The 22,833-nt window shown below is 41.1% G+C and overlaps 1 long non-coding RNA gene across 1 annotated transcript in view; it reads right to left on the bottom strand.

Moving 5' to 3' along the window:
* Positions 1–6,761: 6,761 nt before the first annotated feature.
* LOC141145817 (uncharacterized) overlaps positions 6,762–22,833 on the bottom strand; it is a 102,001-nt gene continuing 85,929 nt past the window's right edge. The window contains exons 2-3 of the long non-coding RNA XR_012244655.1: positions 9,873–9,902; positions 6,762–6,868 (exon numbers count right to left, since the gene is read on the bottom strand). This is a non-coding gene — a long non-coding RNA (uncharacterized lncRNA). The remainder of the gene's footprint in view (positions 6,869–9,872; positions 9,903–22,833) is intronic.

Genomic DNA, 22,833 nt, shown 5'->3' with positions numbered 1-22,833 from the left:
ACTAGTTTTTCCCCAATCCTTCCATTCATGCCAACTATAGAAATTAGCCTTCACTCTTCCTTCACTTACACATGGATACACACACTTGCGTGAACACAAGAAAAAATTCTTTTCTGCTGTCAGCATTCCTCACCAACAATAGTTAGATTAGTGGAAATGAGGGCCTCCACAGAGAAAAGACATTCAGCCACAGAAGGCGCCCTGCAGGAACAGCTGGTAGGGGTTAATAGCTGCTGAACCTCACAGCCAGGGTCTTTTCTGTATTGTGTGTAAAACTCCTGGGAAGGAAGGAGACTTGTGACAGCCTCTGGGGTGCAAGGGATCAGAGGTATAGTAACAGGTCACATAAGCATTGCTCGATGAGATGGCTACCTAAGGACAGCATTAAAAAAAAAAAAAAAAAAGCTCTCTTTATTTATGTATGGAAATTGTACCTGTTTATACAGTCTCTTTTGTCCTTCCAAATAAAGCACTACTGTATTCACTACCTTGGCCAATAGCATTTTAATTTGTGTTACAGCTTTACAAGAACAATTGGAACCGGGGTGTTAATTGAATTATTCACACACCGTAAAATAGGCACAATTCAAGAGATCGTGGTCTCTAAATAACTGGAGCACATGTTGAATTTTGTATATTCTTTTTGGTTTTTTTTTTCATGCTTTGATATTATGAATCTAAACGTAAAGTTTAAAAAAAAAAAATAAAGGTAAAAAGCATGTGTTTATTAAAGAAGGATCATGACACTGAATAAGCTTCAGGGGTGGATTCGGATAGGATCAAATCTCTTTTCAGGACCCGTGAACCATTCCAAGCTTAAATGTTAATAACGGATGATCCACTTAACTGCTGGGTTCATTGAATTGCTTTGGGGAGTTAGAAGTTTCTTGTGTTATGAAGGATATAAAATAATAAAACAAACATATTTAAAAGAAGATCATTGGAGATTGTGAGGGGACACGCTTTGAATATTTGCCAGTTCAAGTACAATGCCACCTTTTTCACAATTGTTGGGGGATACTAAAACAATAAACATCATAAATAGAATTCATGACCCATTGCATTCTTAATTGCCATACAAGCTTCTGAAGAATCCTTATTGCCCAATTGGAAGTACCCAACGTTTGTTTGATGTGCTTAGACTCAAGTGTTGAATGTTTGCACTAAATCACAATTCCAAAAACACCAACAAGCAAAAATATCCCATTAGACATAAAGAACTCTTGAAAAGCCTGTCCACCCACAAGAGGACAAGATAGATAATAAGAATTATTAAGAATAGTTGGCTTTCTTACCTTACTATATTATGTTTGGCAGATATGTGAGATTATACTTTTATTCTAAAGTATTTGGTGACCTTGCTGATTTTTTTTTTTTAACAGCACCTCACCAAAGTGCGAGTTGTGCCCCGCACAGTACCTTCTGGTGAATGGGTTAAGCTTTCTGACTTTCTGGTAACAGTGAAATTATGACAGAAAGAAAATTGTTCCATTTTAGCATGAAAATGCTTGTACAAATACTGTCGTTCCTTCCTTCTTGCTTTCTTTATAATGCTTCAACGATAGCTAAAATGACAGACATTTGACAGGTATCTGTAAGCATACAGCCCAGGCAGCTCATTAAAGTTTTTATTCCTATGCATTGCCTTTCACAAAGGCAAAAACCCATTAGCATTGACTGTTTTGCAGATTAGAAGAATTAAGGGCTTCAAATGTTGGCTTATACCAAGCAATGTCATTTGTGAAGTGATGTTTGCTTTATTATTTCCCGTACTCTCCCTCTGAAACCAGCCTGACATGACTCTAGCTCAACATAGGGCGTACTGTGCAAACCAAAAAGACTGGCTCATCGATGAAAAGAAACGCATTTCCTTTTATACATGACTGGAATGGCAAAGAGGGGAGACTTTACATGTACTCTTTAGGCTCATTAGAGTCCTGATTATAATAGTTCTCCGATGTAATCTTTAATCGACTTTGACACTAGATTTGCCCCGTTACAAATCCTGTCATGCAAATTAAGTCATTTGTGTTGTTTGATATGGAAAGATCGGCTATGAAATGAAAGATTAGTTCACAGATGAGCCACGGAGACTGCTGCCCTTGTGCACCGTGCAACTGATTACAAGGATGAGATCATCTATTTTTACACGTTGCCGCTAACAGTTATTTTACGCTACCGCTAACATCTAGACAAAGAGCATTAACCACTTACCTTCCAAAACACTTCTCATGTCTTTCTCATGTTTGTATACCACCATGGCGCGTGGCAGGCAATCAGTTAAGTATTTATTACAATTCAAGAAAAATCCATACTAAAAGATACCAGATTGATTTACTCAATACAACTGTCAAAAAGCATAAAAGTAATCATAAGTCCATTGTACGTGTTCACTATAATTTATTTATTGTCCTAAACTTTCCAAGTTTGAGTCTGTAGAATGTAACTTCACCTTTGAGCAAGTCTTCAGTGACAGATGCAGCTTAAATGCACAACATTTTTCATCAACATAATTGATTTCCTTAAATGTGTCATTTTTTTTTCTCCCGCGGAAAGGGTTCCCTATTTGTCCCATATTTTGCATGTAAAAATAAAAATTCAGTTTCAGTGAAGTCTTATTTTTTTTATAGAGCCTCAGATTTTAGTGTTTTTTTTATGTGGTCTGGAAATCTGGGGCTGTATTTCACCTCCCCCTTCCTTTACGTTTCTGCTATTGCACCACTTTTCTTCACACTGACACTGAGTGGGAGCATGCTTGACAGTTAATGAAACAATGCATTGTACATGGTAATGCCAGATTTGACCATTTCTAAGGCTGGCCATAGACTTAACAGGGCGGTTATAATTGCAGTAATGATTCAAATACAGTCAGGAAAAACTGCTCAATCCTAAAGATTAGCTTGCCTACAAACATAAAGGAGTGATGGCCTATGAGAAAGGGAGGAGGGCAGTGAGGGAGAGGTGAAGCTTCAAGTGGTTTGTCATTTAAAAAAATAATAGTTATGAGGCAATTTTCCTAACCACCTAACTTCTTCTATCTCTACATATGCTATGGTTGAAGCAATCCTGCCTAAAAACAACTAGCTCAAAACTCACTGCACAAAAATGTTCCTTTAAAGTGGAAGAAAGTACATTTTTGAAAATGTACTGACAGGCAGGGTATTTCTGACAGAAGAGACCCTTATTGGTCTCTTCTGCCATAAATGCTTCCTCCTGCCTGTCAGCTGTCATGAACACAGAGCCGCACATGTGCAGCTCAACGAACATTTATGGCTCCAATCTGTGCCGTGGAGATGTGACTCCCATGCAGATGTGCGGTGATAACGTCATCATGGCCCAGCCTATTGAAGGACCGAAGACACAAAACCTGGAAGGAAGACCAAGAGAAGATGGAAGCACCGGGGGCCAGCTGGATCGATCCCACTGCAGCGCTGGAGAGCACCTTTTGACAGGTAAGTCTGTCATATTGTACTAATATACTGTGCATACTAGCACATTATGGCATAACCCAGCTGGGGGGCCCTGAAACAAAAATAATACAGCGGAGTTTAGTACCACTTTAAATATATTCTTTAATAGTCACAAAGGATATAAATCAACTTTTTGTGCACCAAATGTCTTGACAAACCCATATATTATCTAGTGAAATCTTATTAATAATCTTATATAATTATCTAGTGAAATAGTAGTGAAATCATCACTGTGCTGCACATACATGGTGCAGAGAGCAGAGCTGTAGGGGGGACCCAGCAGGCCTCACCCACTACAGGCTGCCTGCAGAAAACTAAAGGAGGGACACCAACTACAAAGGACACCAACAGTTAAAGTGGAAATTCAGCCAAAATCTAACTCTCAGCCACATTCCAAACTTTATTTAGCCCTGTAGAGAAGAGATCACTATACTCACCTATTCTGCAGACACTCCAGTCCGGGCCCATGCTGAGTTGTCAGCAGCAGCTTCAGTGTGTGGGAGGGTGCAGGAGAGGCAGCCGACAATGGAAGTCCCATAGTAACTCTATGGGTGACATCACTTCCCAGACATTTCATAGCGGTATTCGACTTTCTCCAGCAGCCGCTTGGATTGGATCGGCTTCAGAAAAGGTAAGTATAGCAATTTTTTCTTTACAGGGTTAGTGTCACGGTCTGGGGTCAGGCTCGAAGACCAGTTGGTATAGCAGTAGCGGGACTTCCACCGACCAGCAAGATAGGTACACAAGCAGTCACCCTTGTGGATGATGCGGGCTCACCCGAGGTGCAGAGTTTAAGTACTAACAGGCATTCACCAGAGCTCCTGATGGTGGAGATGGATTTTGCGGAGTGTTAGTACCAGGTTGCCGTCCTCAGGATCGCCTGACCAGGAGGTGAGCAACCCGGGGTCTAGAAGCGGTTAAGCAGGTAAGGATCAAAGAGAAGCATAGTCAGTAAAACAAGCCAAAGGTCATCAGGCAGAAGCATAGTCGAAGAACAAGCTAAGGGTCCATAATGAGTGGTAGCACAATATGGATGGCAGCAGGGAAGACGAGAGCGAGATACTGGCTGAAGAGAGCACAATAATCTGGCAAACAGGAAGTGCAGAGACATGGCTTAAATCAGGAAGTTCATAGGAGGAGCAAAGAGTTCAAGGTTCAGCAGAATTTAAGGCACAAGGCGAGGTTGTCCAGTAGATCAGAGAGGTCCCTGTCCAACATCTCAAGTAGCTCAGCGAGAAGAGTCATCGTCAGATACAGCAGAGGTTCCAGGTTTAAGTCCAGGCCCTGACAGCTAGATAGATTAGGTTTAGAATGTGGCTGAGAGTAGGTTTAGCGTTAGATTTAGATTTTGGCTGAACTTCCACTTTACATATGAATATACATGCCTTTGGTATTTAGTCAACATTTATTTTGCCTGGATCTCAGCTTTAACACTGAAAACCATGCGGGCTCACCTGAGGTGCGGAGTCTAAGTACTAACCTGCGTTCACTAGAGCTCCTGATGGTGGAGATGGATTTTGCAGTGTGTTAGTGCTAAGTCGCCATCTTCAGGATCGCCCACCAGGAGGTGAGCAAACCAGGGTCCAGAAGCGGATAAGTAGGTAAGGATCAAAGTCAAGCATAGTCAGTAAAACAAGCCAAAGGTCAGTAACGAGTAGTTGCAGGTTGGGATCAGGCAGAAGCATAGTTGAGGAACAAGTCAAGGGTCCATAACGAGTGGTAGCACAATATGGATGGTAGCAGGGAAGACGAGAGTCTATATGCCTATGTTAGGTATTCATTCATTCCAATTGCCAGAATAAATAAATATTCTGGCTGATGGAATCCATAAATGCTCAAACGCCTGGCGTGTGTTTGCAATACACGGCTTAGGTGCATTTGTTAAGCTGCTTTTTCCCTCCAGTAGTAAAAAGCATTCAGAGGAGAAATCCAATTGCCCAGGTGGCATGAGTCCTTATTGGGGTACATTATGATCTGTAAACTCTTGAAGTAATTGTTCCCAAACCTTGACCTCTCATTGTCAATTAATGTCAAACTCAACAAGATAATATGATTATATGGGGGGGGGGGTGATTTACTAAATCTGGTGGTTGTAAAATCTAGTGCAGCTCTGCCTTTAAACCAATCAGCTTCCAGATTTTATTTTCAAAGCTTAATTGAACAAGCTGAAGTTAGAAGCGGATTGCATAGCTGCATCAGATTCTGAGTGCTCCATTTTTAGTAAATCTCCCCCATTTATGAGTTGTGTCCTAGGAATGTTTACCGTTTTACATTGACAATTTTGGTAATACAATGTTGAAAAAGATGAAAAATAATCTTCTTGTCATGGCTTCTATGTTATTAACTGTCTGATTCTGTAAAGAAAAGTGAAATCATCAAGCACAACAATAAAGATATTTTTTTTTAATTGAATGGATTGTTTTTGTGCTTAACGCATAATTGATTGACTTCAGAATTTTGTAAGGGGTGGGACAGTGTAGCATGACCACTGCAAAAAAAAAAAAATTTTACAGAGCAGTGAGGCATACTTGCACTCCCTCCGCCCTTGTTCACATTGGAGCGATTTGGCATGCGATATGGCATGTCAATGGCACTGTCCAAATCAGTGCGATACCGCATTTAGTAGTTTCTGTACTACTTTTGGCGACTTCGGGGTGCGATTTCCATTGACATCTGTGCAGCAACCCGCACAGATGTCTCTGAAATCGCCCCGAAGTCAGGACTGACATGCTGGAATGGAATTGTGCGAGTTCAGCTGAACTCGCACGATTTCATTCCCGCTGTCAGTGTAAACCAGGGCTCCACAAAATAATCTTTTCTTAGAGGAAAAAAGTTTGATTCCAAAATGTAAAAACATAATTTTCTATTTAAAAGCAACAGTGACATTCTTTTAACTGGAGTAGCCATTTGTTTCAGTGGTGTTGGCTTACTAAAGGCAAATAGACAGTTCACTTTGCAGAATGTTGTAAGGGGGATCCCCAGATCTCAGTGAAGGACATGAAGCACTGCCGACATCCATTTTTCAATAATGTATAAGTACAAGCAAAAATGCTGTTTTTTATTGTGCTTGTATGTGATTGGGTATTCTTTTGCAAAGTGAAATTTCACCACATTCAATAACCTCTGGGGAACATCTGCTTGCAAAATGAACAGCTTATTTGTCTTACTTGCACACAGCTAAAATAAATACACATATAATAAAGCAGAACTTCGGGCAACCACCTTATTAGACAGATGAAATACATGTATATGGGAGCTTTTTTACCTGCCAAAGGATTTGTATTTTTGTCTAACCAGTTCAGTTTTACACAGCTCTGCCAAACATCTGGTAGTAGAGGAGATCCTATTTTTTTCTGCTGCTGTTAAATAACACTTACATGTGTTATCCATCCTCCGGCCTGTGAATGGACAATAAAAGGAGAAGCAAAACACGAATTAGCTCATCACTCTGCTCTTTCCTCCTATCAGCATTAGGGCATGAGCACTGCAGCACAACTGGTTCCTTGTGCTCCTTCTTCCTCTGCTAGGAGGTCTGCTGGACAGGATGCTGATAACATGTCAGGTTCAGGTACATAGACTTCTTGTATTCACAAAATACATAATAATGATGTATTAATTAAAATAGTCCCGCATTCAATTTTACGCCTGCAAAGAGTTGAGCTTTAAAGTAAAACATTAGTGTATAAACATGTGCTTGTAGGAAGGCTTTAATTGCAGAAGAGACAATTTCAGCTTAATGTACAAACTCATCAAGTCTTGGGTGCTAGGATTAATGAACTCCCATGCACATACACAAGAGTTACATCATCCAATCATAAGAAAATGTTGAACATAGAAAAAAAAACAGGTGAAGATGACCGTGGCGAGGAGGGAGCTTAAGGACTTTACAGCGGACTCTAATTTCACTTTAAGTTATTTATTTTTTAGTAAAATATTTGGGTAAGAAATATAAAACATGCAGTCCCTGCACACAACATACATATAGACAGCTTTTTAAAGTGACTTGAAAGATCTGCATGTGTATTAAGCTTTTATGTTGGTGATAAATCATTGATACTGAACACTGAAATTATTGGCCGAAAAAACCAACAACATGCAGCTATTTCTATATATCTGCTTGTCTGCTTGTACATGTGCACAATTCATTTCCAGAATAAAATACTGAACCATGCGTCACATATAGCACTGTCATCTGGAAACAGCAAGATATACATATTGGATATGTTGTTTAAACCCCTTACATTGGTTTAAAAGCACTTTTGAAAAAAAAAGAAACCTTCAGAATGGTTGCTAGTCGCCAACAAATGGTACTTGTATATACAATATAAAATTTTTTTACTTAAACTGGTAACGTGAGTTGGAGATCATGTGTCAAAAGCCGGCCATACTTGGATCAAAATGTGTCTGGTTCAGCAGGGACTCGTTTTATTTCGATCCATGTATGGGCAGGTTGATTGTACCCAGCAGTCGACTTGGGTGCAACCAGCCTGCTGGATTTTTCCTCATGCAATTACTGCCAGCGGTAATAGCCGCTAGCAGTAATCATTGCATTCTGCCAGCCGGGAAGGCTCCTATGATCCCCGCTGGCAGGATACAAGAGCAATGCGGGACACATTTCCTTATCAACACTAAATGTTTTGATGGGGGTATCAAATGATTTTCTTTCCTTCTGCCCATGGTGGAAGGAAAGAAAATCAAGTAATCTATGAGCTGCTTAGGTGACACATGTGAAATACTAAAATATGCTGTACACCCAACACTGCGAGTGTTTAATGGTCTCTGGGGCCTGAAAGTTAAACAATATGTAGGATGTGTGAAATAGCACACCTTAATTTGGGTAAAAACTTTGGATAAGCAAGCACTAACCAATATCTATTATAAACTTTTTTAACATAATGTAGATTTTTTTTTTAACTGAATGCGTGTTTTGGAGATTGCTTGGTTGATTGAGACACCTGAATCAGCAACTTGACCTTTGGTCAATGTGACCTGAAGATGGCCATAGATGGTTCAAATTCCTGCTGAACCGGCTAAGATTCCAACCATGTATGGACAGGCTGAATGTACCCAGTTGACCGATTCCTGTGTTGGGAGAACACAATAGCTCTGCGGGCTCTGCCAGGAAATTGAGCGATCTTCTGTCCTGCAACCAGTGGTTGCAAGAAAGAAAATCAATCTGCCTATGGCTGACCTAAAAGAGACCTAGGTGTGAACCGAATAGTCAGCTCATGTTACTTCTGGAAAACGCCAAAACACAGTCTGACATTATCAGTCAACAATAACAGAAAAAGCCCCCAATAATCTTGAGCGTTTTTTAGCTGTTTCCCTATGCTTGATTATGCTCAATTTGCAGAATAAATCCCATTCTTTCCAAATGCCCCTGTCCATACTTATACACGCTGACTCCCTATGCTCAAAACAGTGCATGAGCTTTTCTGGAGTGTCTTCAGGTATTTTTGACCCCATAGACCTTAATGGGAGCACCTGTAAACACACGTTATGAGTGTTTTCGTGTGCACGTTTACACCTAAGAACTTTTCTCCTCCTATAGAATGTCTTCCCCCTCTTGCCCAGCCCACAAAATAAACATACAAAATACCATGTCTTCTTGTAGGATTCCAAATCAGTCCCTTGTGGATATAACAGTGTTATAGATCAAAGCAATAAAGTAAAATGAATGGCATTACTAGATGTTGATGTAGTGGTCTGATTTAATACTGGAGACCATGGGTGATTGCTCTACAAGATACTGGGGAAAGAAGGTTGTTGCTTTTAGCACCCTAAAAACATTGCATTAAAGTGGTTATAAGGTCTGAAGGTTTTTTACCTTCATGCATTCAATGCATGAAGGTAAACAACTTTCAGTGTGCAGTTCCCCCTTCAGCCCCCCTAACATTTACTTAAGCTTGATCTCAATGCAGCGATGTGCACGAGACCCGAGGCTCTTCCGGGTCTCTCCCTCCTGGTTGGCTGAGATGCAGCAGCAGGAGTTATTGGCTCCCACTGCTGTCAATCACAGCCAGTGAGGCAGGAGCAGGGGGCAGGGCTAAGCCACCCTCTCTGTGTCTTATGAACACAAAGAGCAGGCTCGGGAGCAAGCATGCATGAGTGCCCCCACAGCAAGTGGCTTGCCATTGGGGCACTTAGCAAGGGGGAGAGGATCCAGAGTGCTGGAGGAGGACCGAAAAATTGGAGGGTCGTTGCTGGAGCAGGTAAGTATGACATGTTTATTTTGTTTTTATTAAAATAAAAACCTTTAAAATCACTTTAATTTTTCTCCTGTTTCCAGATACTAACACCTATGTTGCATTCTGTTAAGAAAAAATTAGCTAAATCAAACTATAGACATAAAGTTCTTATACAGTAGCATTTCTAGATGTAGTATTTACATCAACCACTTACTATTTATTCCATGGTGACACTCAGGTGACCCTAAAAGAAAAAAACATAATTAAATTAGAGCAACTAAATAGACGAATGCCTATAAATCTTTACTCTAAAGGTCAGTTTGGATGAATGATTTATTTGTGGATAAAGGTGACAAACAAGTGGACTAGTGAACAGTGCATTGTATGGCTGTGAGAAAAACTTCAAGTGGAACACAATGGGGAAGATAAGTAAATACTCCTTGAGTCACGGTACCCACTGATGCGAATCTAATGCGGATCAGATGCGATCCGAAAGATATAGATTACCAAGCCATCTAAAAATACATTGTGTTCTTTGAAGGACGTTCACATCTATACGGTGTGATTTTGATCTGGTTAAAAAAAGGGTCCGCAATGCGTTCCAAACTCGCACAGCATATTCTGAGATGACTGTTCACATAGGATGCGATTCATAGCTGGTTTTGCATAGAAGTGGCTGGAAGGCAGTTTCACATAGAAGTAGCTAGAAGACAGATTTGCATAGAAGTGGATGTAAAGCAGTTTTGCAGAGAAGAGGATGGCATTTTTAGCATATAAAGGCAGATTGAAAATTGCAGCAATACTAAATTTGCATTGGTGTTCACAATCGCATCTGAATCTGAACTGCTAAACAACTATCTTTGACAATCGCACTGAAAACTGACATGAAAATTGCAATGAATATAAGTGAACCCATGGAATGTTAATTAAGACAGATCAGTTTCTTCAGAGATCACTAGATCTTGTTTACCAGATTCCCTAATCATTTCACCTGCTGTTCTTTGATGAGATCAAGAAAACATCACCTGCAATGTTCTCTTGGGTTATCTGGGAAACACTGATGTGCAGTATAGGTCCTCAAACCTCTCTGTTGGTCCCATCAGAAGTGGACTTCTAATTAGTCCAGTCTTATGGATATCCTGTCTGAAGTTAGTCACTGATGACTTAATACATAACTGCAGGTCGCACCGAATTCTCCCACATTCATTTATCCTCATCTTCCTCCAGTGGTGGTGGGGTCTGCAATGATGCAATGAATAGTTGCATGTAATGGGGCAATGTATTTTGATATTTTTTTCTAAAGCTGGAATTTGGCTTTGAGTAAACTTATTTTCTCTGTGCTCAAAAAAAAAATGTTGACCATTGCTGAGACCAAAAGGATAAACCTAAGAAACTTTGCTGCAGAGGATACTCACATAATAGTGTTCATTCAAGAACATATTTATTTTTACTATAGCCAGGCCTTGATTTGTAGAAATGTTACACTTACAATAGTTTAGCTTGTATTGGAGACCCTGCTGGACTGACTGGATAGGTCATTGGTCCTGAGAGGGTAATCGTCTAGCACATAGACTTAGATAAAAATAAAGAAGCGCCCGGTGTCCACAGAAATGTGACTTCTAAAATATGATTCATGGCCCTTTATATAAATTAGCAACATGTACATCATGCCAACACAATTCGGAGGAAGACTACCCCTACTTCAGGGCTAAAAAAACAAATTAAAAATATAAATCTATGTATAAACATAATATAAAAATATATAAATAATAATATAAAAATATGTAATATATAAATAGAGCTGGTAACTACATTTGGTGAATGTGAAACTGGATAAAGATCGGACCTGTGCAGGAAAAAACCCAAAAACAATTTATGTGTGTATTTACGCCAGTAGTCATTTATATTAAAAACCTCAAAATGCCTTTAAACTATATGGAGATGACTGGAAAATTCCGATCATCTCCATATAGTTTAATGCCGTTTAGAACAATCTCTTCCTCACCACCTTCCAGGTATTGGAGACACCGGAAATTATGTCACAGACCCCGCCCGACACGTTGCATCACTGGTCACTTGACTTTTTCAGGACCCTGAGCACTGCAATCCTATTACGGACACTTGCGATAACTGAGAGCATTTTTATTTATTTTATAACTGAATGGTTTCTGAACCAGATGTTTTCAACTAATAGGATGTTCTTATATTGTTATGTGATTAAGGTTGACTTATTCACAACGCCTAGTTTTCATCATATTATATTTTATATTACTTTTTATTATTTTTATGTTTAAGGGAACAGCACATCATTTTTTAGATTGTAACTATTAATAGAATGATTGGGTACACTTGATAGGTGGCTGCAGCAGTTCTAAGCCCGTTCACAGTTATTTATTTATTCAGCAGCACTTACCATTATAACCCTTCAAATGCAGTTGCTCCAGAGCAAATGAGGTAAAGCTTTGACTTTCCTTGCAATCACATGCAAGGAAAATAGAAAAGCAATATTTTTGCTTGCACACAATTGGATGATGGAAGTCAAGTGAGCTTCATAGAGCTTTACTAAGCTGAGCAACTGCACTTGCAAAGTGTACAGTATATTTTTTAATAAATCAACAACAATGTCTGCTATCTCTGACTTGCACTATATAAATATATGACAAAGGTTTAGATATGCATGCTGTTATTCAGAATTACTCCGCTTAATGTGTCACTGAACCCAAATCAAAAAAACTATCAATAAATGCTGAAAAAAAAATATATATAGTAAACCTAACACTGAACAAAAAAAAACAGAAAGAAACAGACGGCAGCACTTTTCAAATTCCTGAATACCGGAAAGAAAGCAATACAAAACACAAAAAAGATTGCAGGAAACGTGTCGGAAGGAGATAGGAGCTGTGAAGTCATCATGGTCCGTGTCCGGCGGTGAAGACCGCAGTAGGACCTCTCTCTCTACCGCTTATTTTAAGCTATTTTTTGCAAGTGCAATTGCTATATTTTAAATTAAAAAAGGAAAGGGATCCCCTGTGTGGTGGACTTTTTAACCACTTGAGCCCCGGACCATTATGCTGCCTAAGGACCAGAGGTCTTTTTCCAATTTGGCACTGCGTCGCTTTAACTGCTAATTGCGCGGTCATGCAATGCTGTACCCAAACAAAATTTGCGTCCTTTTCTTCCCACAAATAGAGCTTTCTTTTGATGGTATTTGATCACCTCTGCGGTTTTTATTTTTTGCGCTATAAACGGAAAAAGACCGAAAATTTTGAAAAAAAATGATATTTTCTACTTTTTGTTATAAAAAAAATCCAATAAACTAAATTTTAGTCATACATTTAGGCCAAAATGTATTCGGCCACATGTCTTTGGTAAAAAAAATGTCAATAAGCGTATATTTATTGGTTTGCGCAAAAGTTATAGCGTCTACAAACTAGGGTACATTTTCTGGAATTTACACAGCTTTTAGTTTATGACTGCCTATGTCATTTCTTGAGGTGCTAAAATGGCAGGGCAGTACAAAACCCCCACAAATGACCCCATTTTGGAAAGTAGACACCCCAAGGAAATTGCTGAGAGGCATGTTGAACCCATTGAATATTTATTTTTTTTGTCCCAAGTGATTGAAAAATGACAAAAAAAAAAAAAAATAATATTTACAAAAAGTTGTCACTAAATGATATATTGCTCACACAGGCCATGGGCCTATGTGGAATTGCACCCCAAAATACATTCAGCTGCTTCTCCTGAGTATGGGGATACCACATGTGTGGGACTTTTTGGGAGCCTAGCCGCGTACGGGGCCCCGAAAACCAATCACCGCCTTCAGGATTTCTAAGGGTGTAAATTTTTGCTTTCACTCTTCACTGCCTATCACAGTTTCGGAGGCCATGGAATGCCCAGGTGGCACAAAACCCCCCAAAATGACCCCATTTTGGAAAGTAGACACCCCAAGCTATTTGCTGAGAGGCATATTGAGTCCATGGAATATTTTATATTTTGACACAAGTTGCGGGAAAGTGACACTTTTTTTTTTTTTTTTTCATAAAGTTGTCACTAAATGATATATTGCTCACACAGGCCATGGGCATATGTGGAATTGCACCCCAAAATACATTTAGCTGCTTCTCCTGAGTATGGGGATACCACATGTGTGGGACTTTTTGGGAGCCTAGCCGCGTACGGGACCCCGAAAACCAATCACTGCCTTCAGGATTTCTAAGGGTGAAAATTTTTGATTTCACTCTTTACTGCCTATCACAGTTTCGGAGGCCATGGAATGCCCAGGTGGCATAAAACCCCCCAAATGACCCCATTTTGGAAAGTAGACACCCCAAGCTATTTGCTGAGAGGCATGGTGAGTATTTTGCAGCTCTCATTTGTTTTTGAAAATGAAGAAAGACAAGAAAAAACATTTTTTTTTTCTTTTTTCAATTTTCAAAACTTTGTGGCAAAAAGTGAGGTCTGCAAAATACTCACTATACCTCTCAGCAAATAGCTTGGGGTGTCTACTTTCCAAAATGGGGTCATTTGGGGGGTTTTGTGCCACCTGGGCATTCCATGGCCTCCGAAACTGTGATAGGCAGTGAAGAGTGAAATCAAAAATTCACGCCCTTAGAAAGCCTGAAGGTGCTTGGTTTTCGGGGTCCCGTACGTGGCTAGGCTCCCAAAAAGTCTCACACATGTGGTATCCCCGTACTCAGGAGAAGCAGCAGAATGTATTTTGGGGTGTAATTTCACATATGCCCATGGCATGTTTGAGCAATATATCATTTAGTGACAACTTTGTGCAAAAAAAAAAAAAAAAAAAAAAAAAAAATTTGTCTCTTTCCCGCAACTTGTGTCGCAATATAAAATATTCCATGGACTCGACATGCCTCTCAGCAAATAGCTTGGGGTGTCTACTTTCCAAAATGGGGTCATTTGGGGGGGTTTTGAACTGTCCTGGCATTTTATGCACAACATTTAGAAGCTTATGTCACACATCACCCACTCTTCTAACCACTTGAAGACAAAGCCCTTTCTGACACTTATTGTTTACATGAAAAAGTTTTTTTTTTTTGCAAAAAAATTACTTTGAACCCCCAAACATTATATATTTTTTTAAAGCAAATGCCCTACAGATTAAAATGGTGGGTGTTTCATATTTTTTTTTCACACAGTAATTGCGCAGCGATTTTTCAAACGCATTTTTTGGGGAAAAAACACACTTTTTTAAATTTTAATGCACTAAAACACACTATATTGCCCAAATGTTTGATGAAATAAAAAAGATGATCTTAGGCCGAGTACATGGATACCAAACATGACATGCTTTAAAATTGCGCACAAACGTGCAGTGGCAACAAAATAAATACATGTTTAAAAGCCTTCAAAAGCCTTTACAGGTTACCACTTTAGATTTACAGAGGAGGTCTACTGGAAAAATTACTGCACTCGATCTGGCCTTCGCGGTGATACCTCACATGCATGGTGCAATTGCTGTTTACATATGACGCCAGACCGCCGCTTGCGTTCGCCTTAGCGCGAGAGCAGGGGGCGACAGGGGTGCTTTTTTTTTTTTTTTTTTCTTTATTATTTTTTTGCTTTTTTAATCTTACTTTTAAACTGTTCCTTTCATATTTTTTTTTTTAATCATTTTTATTGTTATCTCGGGGAATGTAAATATCCCCTATGATAGCAATAGGTAGTGACAGGTACTCTTTTTTGAAAAAATTGTGGTCTATTAGACCCTAGATCTCTCCTCTGCCCTCAAAGCATCTGACCACACCAAGATCGGTGTGATAAAATGCTTCCCCAATTTCCCAATGGCGCTATTAAAATCCGGCGAAATCTAAGTCATGAAATACTCGTAGCTTCCGGTTTCTTAGGCCATAGAGATGTTTGGAGCCACTCTGGTCTCTGATCAGCTCTATGGTCAGCTGGCTGAATCACCGGCTGCATTCTCAGGTTCCCTGTTGAGACAGGAGAGCCAGAGAAAAACACGGAAGACGGTGGGGGTGGGGGGGGCATTCCTTCCCACGGCTTGTAAAGGCAGTCTAGAGGCTAATTAGCCGCTAGGATTGCTTTTACATGAAAGCCGACCGCTGGCTGAAAAGAATGATACCAAGATGATACCTAAACCTGCAAGCATCATTCTGGTATAACCACTCAAAGTCGTGAATGGCGTACCTGAAGACAAAAAAATGGTTAACAATGGTTAACAATAAAGCACAGTAAACAGTAAAGTATAAATAATTACACACCTGAAAAACAAACATGATAAAACATAATAACAATAACAATAACAATAAAACATTGCAGAATAGAATACAGTAAAAAAGAGCAGAACAATAGAGAGAGAGAATAGAGAGAGAGAGAACAATAAAACGACAACTATTTTTTTTTTATTTCATATTTTTTTTTTTTTTACACTTTTTTTGTAACTAACTTTTATAACGGTAACCGGTTCCAGGTTCGGGTCTCTCAAAATGCGATGGCATCTTGGGAGACCCTGTGAAAGTGTGCCTAGTCTGTGCAATGCTGTACTCTACGCTAATACTCAACTAGTGAATGGTAGCGTTCAAAACATTCACCAATGCAAAGACCAGGATTGTCAGGACAGGAGGGACAATAATAGCGGGTGTCACGCCTATATTCGCGCTTGCTGCAGACACAACATCTTTTTTGGGGGGTTCGCTGGGTAGGGGTACTCGGGAGGACATAAAGAAAATGCCTCTCATGCAGCCGACTGCATTTGGTTGGGGATGTGAATGGGGGAAGTATGGGCGCTGCAGAAGCGGTGGGTTCCCAATTAGGATTGGCGAATGCAGCAGGAAGGGCATTATGGGCACGACGGGCCTGTGTTTGTCTTTTTGGTGGCAGCGGGACACTACTTGTGCTTGCCACCTCACCAGCTTGAACTGCACTTATGGGACTCGCCACGTCACCACGTGTTACTGCAGTGCTGGTTTGACTACGACCGGGGTGTACTAGGCCGCTGGCGCTTGCCAGTTCCCCAAAACGCTACCAAAAAACTGTTAGCGATCGCAGGGATCAGGCCTGACTCTGCGAACGCTGCAGTTATGCGTTTAGTGTTTTGTAAGTGACGTGATCGATCGATACTGCACTTGGGTGGGCTGGGCCGGGCGGAGGGGCAAAACGCAGGTGCTAGCAGGTATCTGGGCTGATCCCGCTAACACTGCGTTTTTGGGAACCCTAAACTGCTGGTGACGCCAGTATAGATCTGATCGGATCAGATATTGATCCGTTCAGATACTATACCACTAAGGGAGGTGTACGGTGCGTGCGTGGGTGTTAGCGGTACTGGCGCTAACCTGACGCTGCCTGGGGCTGGTGCTTGCCAGTTCACCAAAACGCTACAAAAAAAACTGTTAGCGATCGCAGGGATCAGGCCTGACTCTGCGAACGCTGCAGTTATGCGTTTAGTGTTCTGTAAGTGACAGTGATCGATCGATACTGCACTTGGGTGCGCTGGGCTGGGCCGGGCGGAGGGGCAAAACGCAGGTGCTAGCAGGTATCTGGGCTGATCCCGCTAACACTGCGTTTTTGGGAACCCTAAACTGCTGGTGACGCTAGTATAGATCTGATCGGATCAGATATTGATCCGTTCAGATACTATACCACTAAGGGAGGCGTATGCTGCGTGCGTGGGTGTTAGCGGTACTGGCGCTAACCTGACGCTGCCTGGGGCTGGTGCTTGCCAGTTCACCAAAATGCTACCAAAAAAAACTGTTAGCAATCGCAGGGATCAGGCCTGACTCTGCGAACGCTGCAGTTATGCGTTTAGTGCCTTGTAAGTGACAGTGATCGATCGATACTGCACTTGGGTGGGCTGGGCGGAGGGGCAAAACGCAGGTGCTAACAGGTATCTGGGCTGATCCCGCTAACACTGTGTTTTTGGGAACCCTAAACTGCTGGGGACGCTAGTATAGATCTGATCGGATCAGATATTGATCCGTACAGATACTATACCACTAAGGGAGGCGCATGCTGTGTGCGTGGGTGTTAGCGGTACTGGCGCTAATCTGACGCTGCCTGGGGCGACGCATATCACCGCCGGGCGATCGGGGGGCTAAAACTTTATTCGGTAATAAACGGCGGGTGCCCTGACACTATAAAAAAAAAACAAACTAACCAGCGTCAACCGTAACGGTTATACAGTGATCAGTGGTGAAAGGGTTAACTAGGGGGCAATCAAGGGGTTAAAACATTTATTAGGTAGTATACGGGGGTCCCTGACGCTATAAAACGCTGACGGCGAACCTAAAAATTTACCTCACTAACTAGCGTCACCAGCGACACTAATACAGCGATCAGAAAAATGATCGCTTAGCGACACTGGTGACAGGGGGTGATCAAGGGGTTAAAACTTTATTAGGGGGGGTTAGGGGGGTACCCTAGACCTACAGGGGGGTAACAGTAACTGTGCTAACACAGTAACTGTCACAAACTGACACAGCAGTAATCAGAAAAAAAAAAAAAAAACTGCTGGTGTCAGTTTGTGACGGGGGGGGGGGGTGATTGGGGGGGGGATCGGGGGGCGATCGGGGGGGGGATCGGGGTGTAATGTGTGCCTGGCATGTTCTACTGTGTGTGTGTGTGTTGGTGCACTCACTCACATGTCGTCTCTCCTCGGGCCGGAACGGAAACTACCGACCCGAGGGGAGATTACATCACTTCCTTTGCTGCTGTTTAGCATACAGCAGCAAAGGAGTGTTCCCATTGGCCGGCGGCGATCGCGAGGGGGGGGCCATGAACGGATGGCCTCCCCCTCGTCTCTGATCGCCGGGGGACAGAACGGGACCGCCTCGGGCGGCGGGGTGGGGTCCGATCGGACCCCCCACCCGCGGAAGGCAAATCACGTACCCTGTACGTGATTTTGCCTGTCCGTGCCGCCTTGCCGACGTACATCGGCGTGAGGCGGTCGTCAAGTGGTTAAGGCACAGTGATTTTTTAAAAAGATTTTAAGTAAAATATTTATATAATTTCAAAATATATTTATTTAGAAAACATAGAAAAAATGTATATAAAAACATAGAATGTTTGAATACATTTATAACTTATATATCGTCATATACATTGTTATGTAGTACAGTACAGTTAGTGACTCCTTGCACCCGACGCGTTTCAGAGCACTAAATTTAGTTTTACTTAAATTTACTTTATTGATGCATCAGGATTTTCTTATATTTTTTTATCTGAGTTACATTGCACCTTGTGTATTTACTTTATCACTAGGGTGTTTATACACATATATTTATATTTTGCATGGTAAACAGACAGCACAATCTTTTTTTGTGTTTTGTATATCAATACATGCTGTATTACATGCTGCTCATACTCACTCAGTCACTATGAAATTCATTTTCTGTATTCTACATAAAACCTGGTTGATCCTGCTGTTCTCTATCTCCCCCTCCTGTCCAAGTCCCCAATGCAGTTGGGTATTTGGCAGAGCAGTGTTGGCAGCTTTGCACATGCTCAGTTTTCAGTGAGTTTCTATGCTAAGCATTTCCTCCCATTTGAGCAGCCCATGTGACTATAGAGTCACATAGGTGGGGTATACACAGTGCGAAATGACAGCCCACTCCCTCCCTACTCCTTGATGCCCACTAAACAGTTAAATACAATGGTGGTGGCATACTAGAGCTTGATTGATGGTGGCTTCACCTCCAACTTATTCTTAGACACAGGCTGGCAGGGCATGATGCCCACACAATGTCATTGCCAAAAAATAATAAAGATATGATTTCAAATATACAGTGGGGACGGAAAGTATTCAGACCCCCTTACATTTTTCACTCTTTGTTATATTGCAGCCATTTGCTAAAATCATCAGTTCATTTTTTCCTCATTAATGTACACACAGCACCCCATATTGACAGAAAAACATAGAATTGTTGAAATTTTTGCAGATTTATTAAAAAAGAAAAACTGAAATATCACATGGTCCTAAGTATTCAGACCCTTTGCTCAGTATTTAGTAGAAGCACCCTTTTGATCTAATACAGCCATGAGTCTTTTTGGGAAAGATGCAACAAGTTTTTCACACCTGGATTGGGGATCCTCTACCATTCCTCCTTGCAGATCCTCTCCAGTTCTGTCAGGTTGGATGGTAAACATTGGTGGACAGCCATTTTTAGGTCTCTCCAGAGATGCTCAATTGGGTTTAAGTCAGGGCTCTGGCTGGGCCATTCAAGTACAGTCACGGACTTGGTGTGAAACCACTCCTTCATTACTTTAGCTGTGTGCTTAGGGTCATTGTCTTGTTGTAAGGTAAACCTTCAGCCCAGTCTGAGGTCCTAAGCACTCTGGAGAAGGTTTTCGTCCAGGATATCCCTGTACTTGGTGGCATTCATCTTTCCCTCGATTGGAACCAGTTGTCCTGTCCCTGCAGCTGTTAAAACACCCCCACAGCATGATGCTGCCACCACCATGCTTCACTGTTGGGACTGTATTGGACAGGTGATGAACAGTGCCTGGTTTTCTCCACACATAACGCTTAGAATTAAGGCCAAAAAGTTCTATCTTGGTCTCATCAGACCAAAGAATCTTATTTCTCACCATCTTGGAGTCCTTCAGGTGTTTTTTAGCAACTCCATGCGGGCTTTCATGTGTCTTGCACTGAGGAGAGGCTTCCGTCGGGCCACTCTGCCATAAAGCCCCGACTGGTGGAGGGCTGCAGTGATGGTTGACTTTCTACAACTTTCTCCCATCTCCCGACTGCATCTCTGGAGCTCAGCCACAGTGATCTTTGGGTTCTTCTTTACCTCTCTCACCAAGGCTCTTCTCCCCCGAAAGCTCAGTTTGGCCGGACAGCCAGCTCTAAGAAGGGTTCTGGTCGTCCCAAACATCTTCCATTTAAGGATTATGGAGGCCACTGTGCTCTTAGGAACCCTAAGTAAGAAATTTTTTTGTAACCTTGCCACAATTCTGTCTCTGAGCTCTTTAGGCAGTTCCTTTGACCTCATGATTCTCATTTGCTCTGACATGCACTGTGAGCTGTAAGGTCTTATATAGACAGGTGTGTGGCTTTCCTAATCAAGTCCAATCAGTATAATCAAACACAGCTGGATTCAAATGAAGGTGTAGAACCATCTCAAGGATGATCAGAAGAAATGGACAGCACCTGAGTTAAATATATGAGTATCACAGCAAAGGGTCTGAATACTTAGGACCATGTGATATTTCAGCTTTTTTTTTTTAATAAATCTGCAAAAATGTCAACAATTCTGTGTTTTTCTGTCAATATGGGGTGCTGTGTGTACATTAATGAGGAAAAAAAATGAACTTGATTTTAGCAAATGGCTGCAATATAACAAAGAGTATAAAATTTAAGGGGGTCTGAATACTTTCCGTCCTCACTATATATTTGTATGACAAATTAAAACAGTTTATTGATATTAATTATTTATTTTTACTCTGTATTACAAAGACAATTTTATTTTTTTATTTTTTATTTTTTTAACATGTGACCAGCAGCAGAGGACAAGAAGCTCCTGCTGCTTTTGTTTCCCTGCAGACAGGCTAGAAAAGAGCTGGGTCACGTGACAGCTGTATATTGGTTAGTAAAAAAGTTACTGTTTTAATTAAAATCATTACAGTGCCATCATCCATATGCAGAAAGAGACGAGAGAATGTAAACTAAACAGTGCGTGTTTAGTGTCATTTTAACCAAAGTTTCAGTTCTGTGCCCTCCTAAAGCCTTTTTGGTTCTCTGCTACCAACGACAACAAATCTCTCTGTATATAATATTTTACACAGCTTTATACATAAAAGGTCTACTGTGCACAGATTTAAATAAATCATTGTTCTAGTTGTAGTAAACTTAAAGCGGAGTTTCACCCTAAAGTTGAACTTCCGCTCGTCGGATTCCTCCCCCCCTCCGGTGCCACAATTGGCACCTTTCAGGGGGGAGGGGGGGCAGATACCTGTCTAATACAGGTATCTGCACCCACTTCTGAGCATAGATAGCCACAGTTTCCTGCCCCCCCCCGTTGGGTTTTGGGAAACACACAGTTCCCAGAACACAACAGGGACCAGTGAAGACGCGCAGCGCGATTCGCACATGCGCAGTAGGGAACCGGGTAGTGAAGCCGCAACGCTTCACTTCCTGATTCCCTGACCGAGGATGGCGGCAGGGGCAGCCAAGAGATGAGCGATCGATTGGCTTCGGCTGCCGGCATCGCTGGACCCTGGGACAGGTAAGTGTCCATTTATTAAAAGTCAGCAGCTGCAGTATTTGTAGCTGCTGGCTTTTAATATTTTTTTTAATGTGGAGCTCCGCTTTAAGTAACATGACATCTAGTTTGCTAAATATCTGTATACCATAAACAATTGCCAATTTTTTGTATGTATGTATTTTCAGCTTTTTTCATTCTTTAATGCATATCACCCCGGATGATCTCAAGCAAATTCTTTGTAGCCACTTCTGGTCTACATGACTGTATGGCAATGATCAGGGTAGGTTTCCTGATGGTGATAGTGGAGCATGTCTTCATAATGCGCTCGCACAGCCACTTATAGACTATATTGGGGGGATCATGTGACCCATTATAATAGGAAGCACCTGCACAAAAACATTGCTGGTGGAACCACCAGGTGTTATTTTAAAACTGTAAATTTGCAAATATTTTAAAAAATAAAATGATATCGATGTGTTAGAGCTTATATGAGATTTTAGTAATTGGGTCTATTTTCTCTGGTAGTAAAATAAGGAGAGACTGCCCTCTTTTTAGATTTGGCTTCTTATGGACTAGGCCTTCTGAAAAATTCATAGCAGGGGAAGGCAAAAGTGAGCATGCAAAAACTCTCCCTGCTGAGTTGTTAGACAAATATGGCTCCTCCTACAACACTATGTGAACAGGGAAGCAACGCATTCCTCAGTGCAAGTAAAGCCAATCTGAAATTCAGTGGGATATACAGTATATATATATATATATATATATATATATGTATATATTTTATTTTTTTATTTCTCTATGAGAGTAGAGCAAAGTCCACTTTAAAAAAACCTTACATTTCTGGTAAGCTGCCTTTGTGGAAACAAGAGGAAAAACACACAGGAGCTGACTTTTCAAATGAACCCAAACATAATATGTTTCTACGTTAGCATGCTAAGTAGCTGGAAAATAGCATGACTGCCCCTCATTATTACTGAATAAGGTGATAAAAGC

Source organism: Aquarana catesbeiana, linkage group LG05 (genome assembly GCF_042186555.1).
Source record: "Aquarana catesbeiana isolate 2022-GZ linkage group LG05, ASM4218655v1, whole genome shotgun sequence".
Taxonomy (NCBI): Eukaryota; Metazoa; Chordata; class Amphibia; order Anura; family Ranidae; genus Aquarana; species Aquarana catesbeiana.
This window is presented reverse-complemented; position numbering and strand designations above follow the sequence as displayed.